This window comes from Pinus tabuliformis, chromosome 9 (assembly GCF_031772625.1).
Source record: "Pinus tabuliformis cultivar Carrire ecotype Pingquan chromosome 9, CPIR1, whole genome shotgun sequence".
Classification (NCBI taxonomy): Eukaryota; Viridiplantae; Streptophyta; class Pinopsida; order Pinales; family Pinaceae; genus Pinus; species Pinus tabuliformis.
In genome coordinates this window covers 73,792,278-73,806,472 of record NC_142307.1, presented here as the reverse complement: position 1 = coordinate 73,806,472, position 14,195 = coordinate 73,792,278, and the positions used below count along the sequence as shown (strand labels likewise).

The 14,195-nt window shown below is 42.1% G+C and overlaps 1 pseudogene; it reads right to left on the bottom strand.

Annotated features, from left to right (window-relative positions):
- Positions 1–413: 413 nt before the first annotated feature.
- Positions 414–13,925, bottom strand: LOC149147172 (transcription factor-like protein DPB pseudogene; annotated as a pseudogene).
- Between the last annotated feature and the right edge of the window lie 270 nt (positions 13,926–14,195).

Sequence of the window (14,195 nt, the reverse complement as noted above, 5' to 3'; positions counted from 1 at the left end):
TTGGCAGCCAAGAAAACGTCCTGCAGTGTCCACACTGCTTCAACGAACGAGCTAGATTTCTCCATGTATGCTTAGAGTGACAGAGAACTGCTGCTTGCACCAGAGGAGAGAAGAGAAAAGTTCGATTTGTTGCAGGAGCAGAAGAGAAAAGGAGAAAAACACGTGGACGTGAGCACTGGTGCGGTGAGTTTCTAGTGTTGTTTAAGCGATCTAAGGGCACCGTGAATTCTTTGTTGTTGAAGATTTAAAGTTAATTTGTTTACAAAGTCAATCTTACTGCCAAGCAACTTGGGCTCGTTTTTGAGATGACCTGTGAAAATAAAAAGTGTGGCAGGTTGTGTAAATAAACCTGTGTGTGAGTGACTGCCTTTATTTTTTCCTCGGCATTGGAGTATAAATTTGCAGTCGCCTTTTCAAAGTAATAATGGTGATACAGTGCTAAATGGCCTTTTACAAAAGTTCATTTCTTTCAGTACATATGCATCATCATGGAGCCCAAATGGTGTGCTGTTAAAGTCGAAGTGAACTAACTGCATGTCTTCAGAGATCTCAATTTCAACAGTGGCACGGGGATGAGTCTGGACCAATATGAAGGGTAACGATACACCCCCAGATGGAGTATTCCCTGAACTATATCTATGCTCATTTCGTTTCACCAGATTTTGAAGGCCTATAATCTGTTCTTCGAGTTCGTGAAAATAAGATGCTTTCTTCTCAATCCTACTTTTCAAGAGCAATTTCTCAGCCTTAAGCTGTTCGACATCATTTATACTTGTCTTAGGCAACCCCTTCCAATGGATTTCTTTTTTCTCCTTTGAAATTATCTCCATTGCCATAAGTACATTCAGTGCATCATAAACCCTTCGCCGAATGTTCTTTTCATCATATTGTTGCCGGTCTGGTGAAACAAGAGTGCTGTCCAGATTTGCATATTCAGCTACAAGTTCATCTGCAACCTCATTATATGTGGTCCGGCCCTTGCTCTCAACCTTCTGACTGCATAGGCTTGCTAAGTCCGGAGTCAACTGTTGACTGTCTTGCCACGCTGAGTTGATTGCTTTAAAGCCAAGTCTGGTAACTTTGGTTTCATTCAATTAGAAAGTTTTCAGAAATCAGTGAAAGGCATTGCCCTTTTTTCACTATGGTCACAGAAGGTTGTGCTGAAAGAAGTTGGTGAAATATATGTAAAACATAATGCAACAGAATGCAATGTATTCAGAGGTTCAAAGACCTGTTTGGCTGCACCAGATTACTCTAATTACATAAAGACCTGCAATTCTAAAAACAAACCTGTTGACTGTGCTTTCAAATCATTCATTACAAAAGTTTTTTTTGAAGGTCTATCATTAGTACCGCAACAATATGTTGGAGCAGAAGTGATATCATCATAGCATCAAATTTAAGGTCTTCAACAGTAACGTAGCTTCATCATCTTATTTTATATGGATTGTAATTGGTGCTTGTTGATCGCACACTGATCATTTGTTGCACGGGATATTGCTAGTGGGTGTTACCTTTTTGCATTGAGTAGTAGTTGTGATCAGTGTTTGAGGTGTAATTCTGACATTAAAGAAAAAATGGCCAGAACCAGTGAAGTATTACAGTTCCTTAAAACTTTGATATTATCTACTGTTGATGACACATTACAAATCAGCAAAGGATCTCTCTCAGAAATTCAGACATGTTTACAAAATGCACAAGAAAAGATCGATTTTTTGCAGCTTGAATCACAGCTACAGCAAGAAGAGCTACATCAAAATAGACACCATTCTGAACCTGTTTCTGTTCAGAACATTGATACAACCACCCATCAGCAGCATGTTAATAATGTTACAGTTCATTCAAATAAAGCAGCAGTTGTATATGCAGATGCAGAAACTCAATCTGCACTTCCCAAGCCCATCATCAGACCTTGGGAACAGCTTGTCCACAACAAGCACAGAACTGGTCTTGGATATGACAAGGACTTGTCCTTTCATATTCCAGACTACTCAAAGCCCATTCAGTTTCAGAGTGTTAGATTCATTGATGACAGTTCACCTGCTTCTCATGACAGTTCAGCTTCAGCTGTTCCAGATTCTGCCCCTCTTCCACAGCAACAACAACAACAACAAAAACAACAGATCGTGAAATGCCAACACTGTGATCGAGTTGGCCATTTGAAAGATCACTGTTTTGATCTTCATCCATGTAAGCACTGTCATAAAACCAGCCATTCTTCACACAGATGCTTCAAAAACAAACGTCCTGCAAGAACAAAAATTCATCTTGGATGGATCGCTTCTTGGCAATGGGCATCAACAGCCAAGAAGATATTCCAAACACATATCAGAACTTGTTCCAGAGTATTGAACAGTCTTGCAGTTGAGTTTTCTCCATCTTCTCACCTTGTATCTGACAGGGGGGGAAATGATGGTCATCTACAAGCTTCGAAGCCACATCAAGCGAGCCTGAGCCACAACCTGCCACACCAGTTTCAGAGTTGCAGCCAGAGACAAAGATGCCCATGAACAGATTGAGAACACTTCCTCTAGCAGAAGACTCCAGCTTCTTGCCAGTTTTGGAAGAGTTCCAGGAATTGCATTAAGCATTCCAGAGTTGTTGGTCATCCTTAAACCATCACAGATTGAGAACACTTCCTCTAGCAGAAAACTTCAGTTTCTTGCCAGTATTGGAAGAGTTCCGGGAACTGCACTAAGCGTTCCAGTGTTGGTGGTCATCCTTAAACCACCGCCCTTTTTTTACCAACATTTCATAGAGCACATTTAGCCTAGTGCTGCCATGCATTTTTGCACATTTTGTATTACAGCTCTTTTCTTGGACTCATACATAACCCTTCGGATTAAGGTGGGGAATGTTGGACACCTAATCCTAAAGGGTTAGTGTGGAAGCCGAAAAGACTAAGCAGTCCAAGAGACCTTGGGATCTGAACCCCAAGAGTCACACATTGTACTATAAATGTATATCTGATGTTAATAAAAGTATGTACTCACTGATTTATCTTTCACACTCTTGTTCTGTCCATGTGTGTTTAACAAGATCCCAGAACTCAATCCAACATATTGGTTGGCATTAGCCTTGAGATCATCCAATATAAATATCGCACGGCAAATAGCTTTATGTAATGGACCGATCTACACAAACTATTTAGTTTATGCTTACACCCGATTTGACGGTCTTATAAAACCTTCGCCCGCAGGTATCATAAAAATGCAATTGATTCTTTATATGTTTAAGAAGGAATATATTTTCGTTTACGAGAATTTGTGTTTCCTTTTCGAGTGTTTGGCGCAATATGAGTGGACAATATTACGAAATTGTCGCGGGAATTTATCTACGGATACGGATGATTCAATGCAAAAAGAAAGATTTTATTGCCCTTTACAAGGAAATACTATTAAATGAACCTCTCCAAATTAGAGAAATTAGGAAACATGTGCCTCGATGGTCATCTGGTTTGATGATAGGTGAATATGATGACGTAGACCTAGTTCTATTATCATCGAATAGGATTCTTTCAAGAAAGGCCAAAGATACAATGACCTTTGATAATGGGCAAAGACGAATAGGAGTAGTTCAAAACCGTTATTCTGCCGACGCAGATTATCGTCAGAACTTAATCCAAGGATCCATACGTGCTAAAAGATGGAAAATTATGATATGGAAGAGGATACAATCGAATGTACATTCCCTTTTCTTTTTGAAAAAAGAAGAGAAATACCCGCTTATCCTAAAGATTATTATGACACGTCCGATTCTGGTAGAGTGGATAAGGAACAAATCGAGGAAGAAGTTAGGGAAAAAATCCAGAGAGTCGAAGATCCATTATCCCAGTAGACAATTGCTGAGTCCTTATGTTTAACGTGGCCAGAATTGCACTATTTCAGAGTATTATTATTAGTGGCTCAATCAAATATTAGAAAAAATATTATATTACCATCACTTATTATAGCCAAAAATATGGGTCGTATTTTATTATTTCAAGTCCCCGAATTTTACAAAGATTGGGAAGAAATGAGGAGAGAAATGCATGTCATATGTGCTTCTAATGGTACTGAATTGTCTGAAACAACATTCCCAGGCAAATGGGAAACACAAGGTATGCAGATAAAGCTTCTAGTTCCTTTTCGTTTGAAGCCTTGGCATAGATCCAAACCCCAATCTGCAAAAAGATTGTGTTGGAGTTATTTAACGACCTTTGGATTAGAAACTGACATACCTTTTGGTGATCCAAACTCAAAGTTAGGAGTTTTTTCCAAAATTTTAAAACCCATCTTCAAAAAAGTGAAGAGACAATTGATGGGATCTATAGGAATAAGACGCGTTCCACGAGTTGGATATATAGACAAGAGTGAACTTAATGACCGGATACAAAATAAATTACTAAGTGAGACTACCCCTATGGGTAGTGCAAATGATGCATCCGAAGTTAATGATCAATTTGGATATGAAACCCAAACAATTAATGTGAAAGATCAAGATGATTGGACGACCACAATGAAAGAGCGGATCGAATCTATCGCGATCATAAATAGCTCTCCTATAACTCGAATGTCTCTGGTGGATTCAGAGATTCATACCGGATAGAAGGGAAGTTTTAACATATTGGGATCAACATTAAAAAACGATTGGTTCAGATTCGGCAAATACCTAGTTTATTTCGAAATAAAAGTGTACAATTAATCTGAAAAAGGTTCTATTCAATGAAATTTTTTATCAAAAGAATGGACCGAGATCTCTTACTAAGTGTTATTAATTTCATTGCGTCAAATATCAAATTTTGGATTCAATCCACTTGGATTCGATCCACGAGGAATATAACAACAATTTACGGATGAATATTCATTATCAATAAAGATATTTCAAGAATCAATAGAGGTAAAATTACCAACTACTATTCAATCAACGAAAAAATACAAGATTTTGAAATTCGTCCTCATTGAAACATGTTCTCAATGTCCCAAGCATATATATTTCACAAGATATGGCAGATAAGGGCATTAGATATACAAAGAATATTGGATCACGAAAAACCACAAGATCTGAAAGAGAATGACTGGAAACAATGGTTGAGATGTTTTGACCGGTACAATTTATCCCCACAGATATGGTCTAGGATAAACCCAAATAAATGGAGAAATATAGTAAATAAGCAATGTACGTGTTATGAAGAATGATTCGTTCCTTATGAACAACAAGAAGATTCTATATTTGCGACTGTGATGGAACCTTTTTTGGGACTACTTCAGAAAATGAACAAACGTTACAAATACGATCTCTTATCATATAGTTATCTCAATTCTACAAAAGATTCGGATATTCTCAATTTCACAGATATTCCCGGACCACCAGTACAACCTGCTATACCAGATGAGCGGGATATTACCGATCGTGAAGGAATTCTCAAGGAAAAGTTTATTAATGATATTATTGAGGAGGATTGGAAGGGTACCAATTTCAATATCGTGAATGGTTCTCATTCTACTTTTGATATTTACGATGCTATATGTTCTTGTGATTACGATCATACAACAAGTATCCCTATTCTAAGATTATGCTTACATGCTACCCATTCTAGCTTGGGGAAGGAGTGCTTGAAGATTCTTAGCTTAGACTTGGACATCCACCAAAAGGAGGTATCCAACATCAAGTAATAGGTTGTATGGTTCCCTTTTTAACTCATTAATATATACATCTGATGTTCACTTTCCATAATTGTGTAAATGTTTATGCTTTTCGCTTAATACTCCTTGATCTATTAAGTAGTTTATGTTTGATGAATGCCATATATGCTCTTGTGTTTTGCATAGCTCTTTGATCTTCCTTGCAAGTACTCAGACGTGAAGAACAAGTAAAAAGCAAGGCCTGGAGTGAAAGAGTCAAAGTCATCTCTAAAGGATTGAGCAATTAGCATCAGAGCGAGGTAGGTTTCTTCTTCTCTCTACATTTGTTAAACATAAACTAAGAAAGTGTATGTATGTTAGTTTGTTTGTTTTGTTGATATACCCACTCATTGAGCTAGAGGGATTGCCTTTGTCTGCAAAGGGGATTTACCTTCACAACAAAATGGCAACTCTTCCAATTGAGTTTGAAATTCCATCACTAAAATTGGTTGTCGAATTACTCCCTGATACCTCACCTGAGGAGGAAAATTTACTTTACCTCAAAAGGCTCGATGAAACTTGTCATCTTGCAACGTTAGTAATTGAAGCCTAGAAGAAACGAGTTAAGGCTCAATACGATAGAACTATTACTCCCCATGTTTTTGTTGAGAGTGATTTGGTCTTGCTTTATGATCAAGCCAATGACAAATTAGGAGCTAAGAAATTTGAACCAATATGGCATGGGCACTACATTTTCAAATGAGTTTTACAAAAAGGTGCCTATGAGTTAGTAGATTATGAAGGAAATTCTTTGGCTGAGCCCCGAAATGGGCTCTGAAGTATTATGTGTGATTTTTCGTGTAAATACTTATGTACATTAGTGTGTAGTGTGGTTTTGGTGTGTTAGGTTTCTTCTGCATACGTTCTCCTCTACTTACCTCGTACTCTACTTGGTTTGCAAATGTCATCCAATCGTTATGCTGGTTTTATTGATGGTGCTTGTCATAGTACATAGAATCTATCTTCTGCTACATGGGCAACCTATGACCCTAATGGTAAGTTAGTGATTTTACAAGGTATATGTTTAGGTCCTATGACTAATAACATTGCCGAATATAGTGGGGTCATCGAGCTTTTGGCAGATGCTATCGCTCTTGGCATTAGAGAGTTAATCATAAAACTTGAGTCACAACTTATTGTACTACAACTTAATGGACAATATTCAGCTAGAAACCCTCAAATTTTGAGAATTTATTTGCGAGTTTATCTATTGGAACGAGACTTTGATTTTATTACTTATCATCGCATTCCAAGACGCATGAATGCATTAACATATGCATTGGCTAACTACGTGTGAGATAGACATTTGTGAAACGTATATATATATATATATATATATATATATCTATATATATATATATATATATATATATATATATATATATATATATATATATATATATATATATATATATATATATATATTGTTGGGTAGCGATGGTCCCGCGTAACAGTTTTGGGTCTAATAGCCCAGAAAGTAGGATAACAATATTGTAAACCTCCGAAATATGCAGAGCACTAAATGTAAAAGGTCGAGTCAAAGGGTTGTCCGCACAAGGAAATAATATAAAATAATAGGAAGTAAGTCGGTCCATGGACGACAGGAAGGTATAAACAAAGCACGGCTCTATGAGGGAAAAGCAGTTCTTTTAGGTATGCTTTTGGATCTGAAATGTAATGGGTTTTTGAGGGAAGCACTTTGAAAGCATCTATAAGTCCGGGTCGGGGGTTTGGGTAGTGGATAGAGGCTCTGCAGCTGTGTGCGGAAAGGCCTAGAAGAGTCCGCAACTGTGTGCGTGGAACGCTACAGCTGAGTGCATAGGGCAGCTTTGGATGTATTGGCGATAAGTGGAAATAAAGATAAGTTTCTTCTGCAAATTCTGGGTTACAATCTGAGTTATCGCGAATCTAACTGTATGAATGATTGATATAACTCCTTAATCTATGCACATATGCTTATGTTATAGATATATGTGAATATAAGTTTATCGGTTAAATGTTTGCTTAAAGACCCTTATAAGTAGATCTGAGTTGCAATACTTCACCAAATAGATTAGATCTGTAAACAGCGCAATCATAGAAAGTTAAAAATCATTTTGGGTCCAGATCTGCATGAATATAGAGCAGCGCAAGGCTGCAGAGCGGCACGCGATACCTCTAGACCACATCCAGACATCCCAAGGGTGCGGAAACCTGGTTCCAGCACCCTCCCCTGCTACCTCGGGTGAGACCTCAGTCCGTGCTCCACGGACTGTTGCCGAAAGGGCTGGTAGCTGCGGGATTTGCTTGGCTAAATAATTCTTCTGAACCTGGGTCAGGCCCATATAAGCCAACAAATGGTTCCATTATTAGGACCGAGATCTGCCTAAGGGGTGTCTGGTGTGAAATGTGGGGACTCTATAGAGAAGAAAATTGAAGGATTGAAGGGACCAGGAACAGTAGTAGTTCAAGGGTAACAATGACGAGCGCGATCCAGTTACCGGTATTCAAAGGAGCAGGAGGCGAAGACCCGGAACAATTCTGGTTCGTGTTAACATCAGTATGGAACACACAACGAATTGCGGATGATAATATCAGAAAGGCTACCTTAGTCAGCGCACTGCAGGACCGAGCACTGACATGGTACATAAAGTACTCAAGCGATCACCCAACGACGGGGACAGCAGAAATCCAGACCGAATTGAAGAAGGAGTTTAGCTGGCCGAAGTCAGAAACACAGTCGATTATAGGGTTCAAAGAGATCGCAATGATGCCTGGTGAAACCCCATGGGATTTGGACCAAAGACTGAAAAGTACTATTCGCGAGGCTAACATGACATTGACGGATGCGCAGCACTGCACTTGGTTTATGGCATCCTTAACACCACATCTGAGGATGGCTTTATCACAACAGAAGATCTCAACCCAGGCCGAAGCGCTAGAGACAACAATGAGGTTACACAAAACTCCGTTACAAGACCCGGGGTTGGGAGTTCAGCAAATCCAAGCGCAGATCCAAAATTTGTGTTTGGAAATGAAGAAGTTAAAACAAGAACAGGTACCGTGACCGAAAGTCCGGGAGGAAGTATGGTGTATAAAGTGCAGAAGCCAGGGACACGATAAAGATCACTACCCGGTCTCAATGAATTTTGTGGCAATGAGGGGACCAACACTATTGCGACCAAAGGCACAGGCAGGACCGAGCACCACAGCCCCGCTCTAGTGCGCAATTTGTCAGGTGGGAGGAAAGCACAACACTGATAACTATCATCTATTACGAAAATACAACTTGACCCCCGAGTAGCTATTTTGCAACTTTTGTAGGTCGGTGGGCCACGAGGAAAGAGACTATCGTAGCTACCAATTGTTAATAGACCAGTCACCTGCTTACAGAATGCAGTTTGATGCGCGAGGTCAGGATCCAGCCGTGGCGATCGCGTGCGGTGGGTTCCAGGGCTGAGGACAAGGACGAGGCAGAATGGGGCCAGGAAGAGGTCGCGAGCAGCTAATTTGCTACAACTATGGGGGCCTAGGACATTACGCGAAAGTGTACCAACCCAACTAGAATTTCGTGCAGTTATTGTGAGCAATTCGATCATGAGTTGATAGATTGTCTTACACTGATAGCACAGATTCATGAAAAAAATGCAACGCAACCAACAACAACCCAAAATGTGCAGATGATGAGGTCCAAATGCCACGAGGAAGTTCCCAAAGTCAACATGGTACTAAGAAGTGGCATGGCCACAAGAGCGGATGGAAGGAACTTAGGGACCGGTAAGGAGACATATCTTGAAGCTCAGCGGAGCTTCGCGGAGGTCTCTTTTCCAGGTAGTAGGGATCAGCCAGAGGCAGACAAGGATCCCTCGATGATAACTGCCTTTTTAGAAACATGCATAAAATTGCTTCGTGACAACACGGTAGTTAAAGGCTTGCAAGAGATGATAAATAGATGCGCAGGATGGAGTGAACCTCGCGTCGTTCAAAAGTTAGGAAGACATGCATCACGGACCGGGAGGGAAATGCGGTTAACAGCGTAGATCAGCGACTATGAGATGGATCAGGTCATTTTGGATCTGGGCTCAGATGCCAACGTACTACCGAGATAGACTTGGGAGCACACGGGTAAGCCTACGCTACAATGGTCCCCTATCCAATTGCAGATGGAAAACCAGCAGAAGGTGCTACCCATGGGAAGGTTGAAAGGAGTTACGGTAGACCTTGACGGCGCAAGTACCTGAATGGACTTTGAAGTTATTGAGCTCATGGATGAAAGTATGCCCTATCCTGCATTGTTAGGAATAGATTGGGCCACTGACATGAACGGGGTTATTAATTTAAAGAAGTGGACCATGATATTTGAAACAAAGTCACTCCGCGTAGTCATTCCACTAGATCTGGCTGAAGGACCGCGCTACATTGAACCTGTGCGCGACAGAGAACGCGAAGACGACGTAGATTGTAGCTATAGAATGTCTGCCTAAAGGCAAGGATGGGTCAAGACAGCGGAGGATAGAAGAATATCATGGGGTGATGGAGAGTCCTGCACTTCTAATTCAGAGGAGGAAGACGAGCGGTGGCGCAATAGGTTGAACGGAGTAACCACACTACACTGCAACATGGTGACTAAATCTCTGTACTGCATAAGGGCCCAGGATCGCGAATTGCCAAAGTATGATGGGTTGACAATAATAGATGAATTCCTAACCAAATTTGAAATCGCAGTACCAGAGCACCAACAATTTGATGCATTGAGGTGGGCGCTACGCACGATGCCTACACGATGGTGGGGCACACATGAAGGGACGTTCGAAGATTGGCGCACCTGCAGGCGCATGATGAAGATCAGATTTGGGAAACCAGAACTACGCATAACAGAGAAATACGATGGACGTGATGACCTGCGCATGCACCTTACCAGATGGATCAAAGCCTACGGAGAGGAACCCCAGCCAGAATGGGTGCACTTATTTTATCACACCCTGGACGTCATTCCCAGAAACTGGTATACTAAAGCGGAGCTTCGGCACGACACAGGCGAGTGGGATATCTTGCACGCAGGGTTTTTGTCGACATTCCTCTTTGAAGACCAATGGATGGATCCCATGGATGAAGCATTACAGCTAGTAAAGGCCGCCATTTTCAAGGCACCACTAGAACTAGAGGAAACTGTGTAGCCCGACTGGTTGCGACAGCTGAGCTAGGCCCTCGAATGCTATAATTTCCATGTAGATGATGATGAGGAGGACCCGTGAAACGTCAATATCCAGAATCAGAGGGGAGCCGTGAGGTACGCGGACCTAAAATCGAAGATCCAGATATCACAACGCCATTGAAAATGAAACACGTCAATATCGGGAGCGAAGAAGAGCCGAAGTATGCAATGCTGGGGGACTATTGGGACGATGCCACAGTGGAGAAGGTCGTCGAATTGCTTCGAGAATATCAAGATTTGTTCCCAAAAAAGATCACGGAGCTAAAAGGGATCCTAGGAGACTTGGGAATGATGAAAATAACGTTGAAGCCAGACGCGAAACTGGCGAAGCAGCGACCCTACCGATTGAATCCAAAATATAAAGCAAAGGTCCGCAAAGAATTGGACAAGATGCTGGCAGCATGAATCATTGAACTAGTCGAGGAGTCTGATTGGGTAAGTCCAATGGTTGTGCAGGAGAAGAAACAGAAGGGTGAGATTCGCATCTGTGTGGATCTCAAGAAGCTCAATGATGCCTGTGTTAATGATCTATTTCCAACACCGTTTACAGATGAGGTACTGGAAAATATGGGGGGAAAGAAGCCTACTCCTTCACGGATGGGTTCTCAGGATACCACCAGATCAAGATCACGCCAGAGGACAGGAGTAAAACAACGTTCACCACTGAATGGGGTTGCTTTCAGTACACGGTGATGCCCTTTGGACTGAAGAATGCGCCAGCGATATTTTCACGAATAGTAGTAGCAACATTTAAAGAATTTATCCACAAGTTCTTAGAGGTTTATCTTGATGACTGGACCGTGTTTGGACTAGTTAAGAAGCACATAGTGAGCTTATAGCTGATGCTAGATACTTGCTGCCGACACCAGATTGCACTAAACTTAAAGAAGTGTACTTTCCTTGTCTCATTCGAGAACCTGCTGGGCCATGTGGTTTGTAAGCAAGGCCTGATGGTGGATCCGGCAAAGATCGTCGTCATACTCAATCTGCAAGCGCCGCAAAGTGTCAAACAATTACGCGCCACACTAGGGCACACGGGCTACTATCGGAAGTTCATCAAAAGCTACGCTCAGATCACGGCTCCGATGGAACAGTTGCTGAAGAAGGATGCTACGTATTGCTGGAATGAGGAATACAAAAAAAGTTGGAGATGCTTAATGAAAACATGACCTCAACCCCTATATTGGTCTTTCCGAAATGGGACATCGAATTTCATGTACATGTCGACGTGTCATGTATCGCATTGGGGGCGGTACTTACTCAACCAGGAGCGGAGGGAATTGAGCACCCAATTGTGTTCGCAAGTCGCCGGTTGTCAAAAGCTGAGAATAATTACTCCACTACTGAGCACAAGGGATTAGCAATGGTATACGTGCTTCAAAAATTCAGCCACTATCTGCTTGGAGGTCACTTTAAGATGTATATTGATCACTCAGCGTTAAAGTACCTAGTGAATAAGCATGTGTTGGGGAGGTGCATTTGTAGATGGTTGTTGTTATTCCAGGAGTATAATTTTGAGGTCATCGTAAAGCCGAGACGTCTAAACGCAGGCCCTGATCACCTGTCTCGAATTGAGACTGGCGAAGAACCTACAAATATAGAGGATGGACTCCCGGATGCACAACTATATGTGGTGTGGGTAGCGGATGGTCACTTTAAGGATATAATCCATTTCTTAACTACAGGAACCGCGCCACAGGGATATTCTGTTCAACAGAAGAAGGAATTGGTGATACACACAGCAAACTTCACCGTGATTACAGGACACCTCTACAAAATGGGCAATGACAAAATATTGCATAGATATGTCCCGAAGTTTGAGCAAGGACAAATCCTGGCCAAAGCACATGGGGGGGTTGCTGGCAGACATTATGCAAGTCGCACCACAGCCCAGAAGATTCTTCGCGCAGGATTATGGTGGCCCACTTTGCATCAGGATTCGAAAGCATATTGTCGAGCCTGCGACGTATGTCAACGGACGGGGAAACCATCGCGGAGAGATGAAATGCCGCTCCAACCATAGATGACGCTATAGCCATTCGAGAAGTGGGCAATCGATTTCGTAGGACCTATCGAGTCGCGAGGAAAGACGGGTGCGCGCTATATCATTACCGCGATAGATTATTTGACCCAATGGGCAGAGGCACAGCCGGTTAAGGATTTCACGGCTGCAATAGCTGCGAATTTTTTGTTTGAGAATGTACTGACAAGGTTTGGCTGTCCCAAAATTCTCATGAGCGATCGGGGAACACATTTCCTGAATGAAACAATCAGCACACTCACTAAGGAATTCCAAATATATCACCAACAGAGTACGCCATACCACCCGCAAGCGAATGGGACCGTTGAGGCATTCAACAAAATCTTGGAGATAGCGTTGACCAAGGTCTGTAATGCGCGACGAAATGACTGGGACTTGTGCATCCCTGTTGTGCTATGGGCATACCAAACCACGTGCAAGAAGTTGACGGGCCAGACACCTTTTCGGTTAGTCTATGGCAAGGAGGTCGTTATGCTTATGGAATATATTGTGCCTAGTCTGCAGATCGCAGCAATCATAGGTATGGCAGACTGCGGGGCTTTGGAGGAAAGGCTCATGCAACTAGAGGAACTGGAGGAGGAACGGTTTTTGGCTGGATTCCATCAGCAAGTACAGAAACAGCGCGAGAAAGCGTGGCATGATTGCCATATCAAGGTGCGCACCTTCAAGGAAAATGATCTAGTATTTCTATACGACAGTAAGTTCGAGAAATTCCCTAGCAAACTCCGAATGCATTGGTTGGGACCCTATGTCGTCAAAAAAGTTACCGATGGGGGCGTGGTTTAGCTTGCCAAACTCAATGGATACCCTTTCCCGGGCTGAGTGAATGGTAGTCGCCTAAAGCTCTATACGAGCGGGCCGACAGCCTGACTAACCGTTTGTAGTATAATCTCACCACTCCAGCCAGTTGAAAGAGAGCGCGGGATAGTAAAGTAATATGGGGGAAAGCGGCGTGAGTGCCAGGATACGCATCAATCTGGCCCATCACCAAGATCGCGGGCACGCGGTTTGAAGTACGCTGCTGCATTGCTACGAGCAAAGGTGACCATTCATGTCACTATTCATGACAAGATGTCTACATTATGGCGAAAGGGAGCGGGCGACGGGCAATTAAGAGGAGGAGTATGAACCAAATATGGAACGAGCTGCCACAAATTTTACACGAGGACACTAGGACAGGCGGGAATCTGTAAAATTGAAATTCGAATTGCTTATAAATCATCGAGGGGCATCCACCGGGTGAACTACACTTCTGGAAAACATATGCTGAGTATCGATATGGAGCTGTTCATTATCT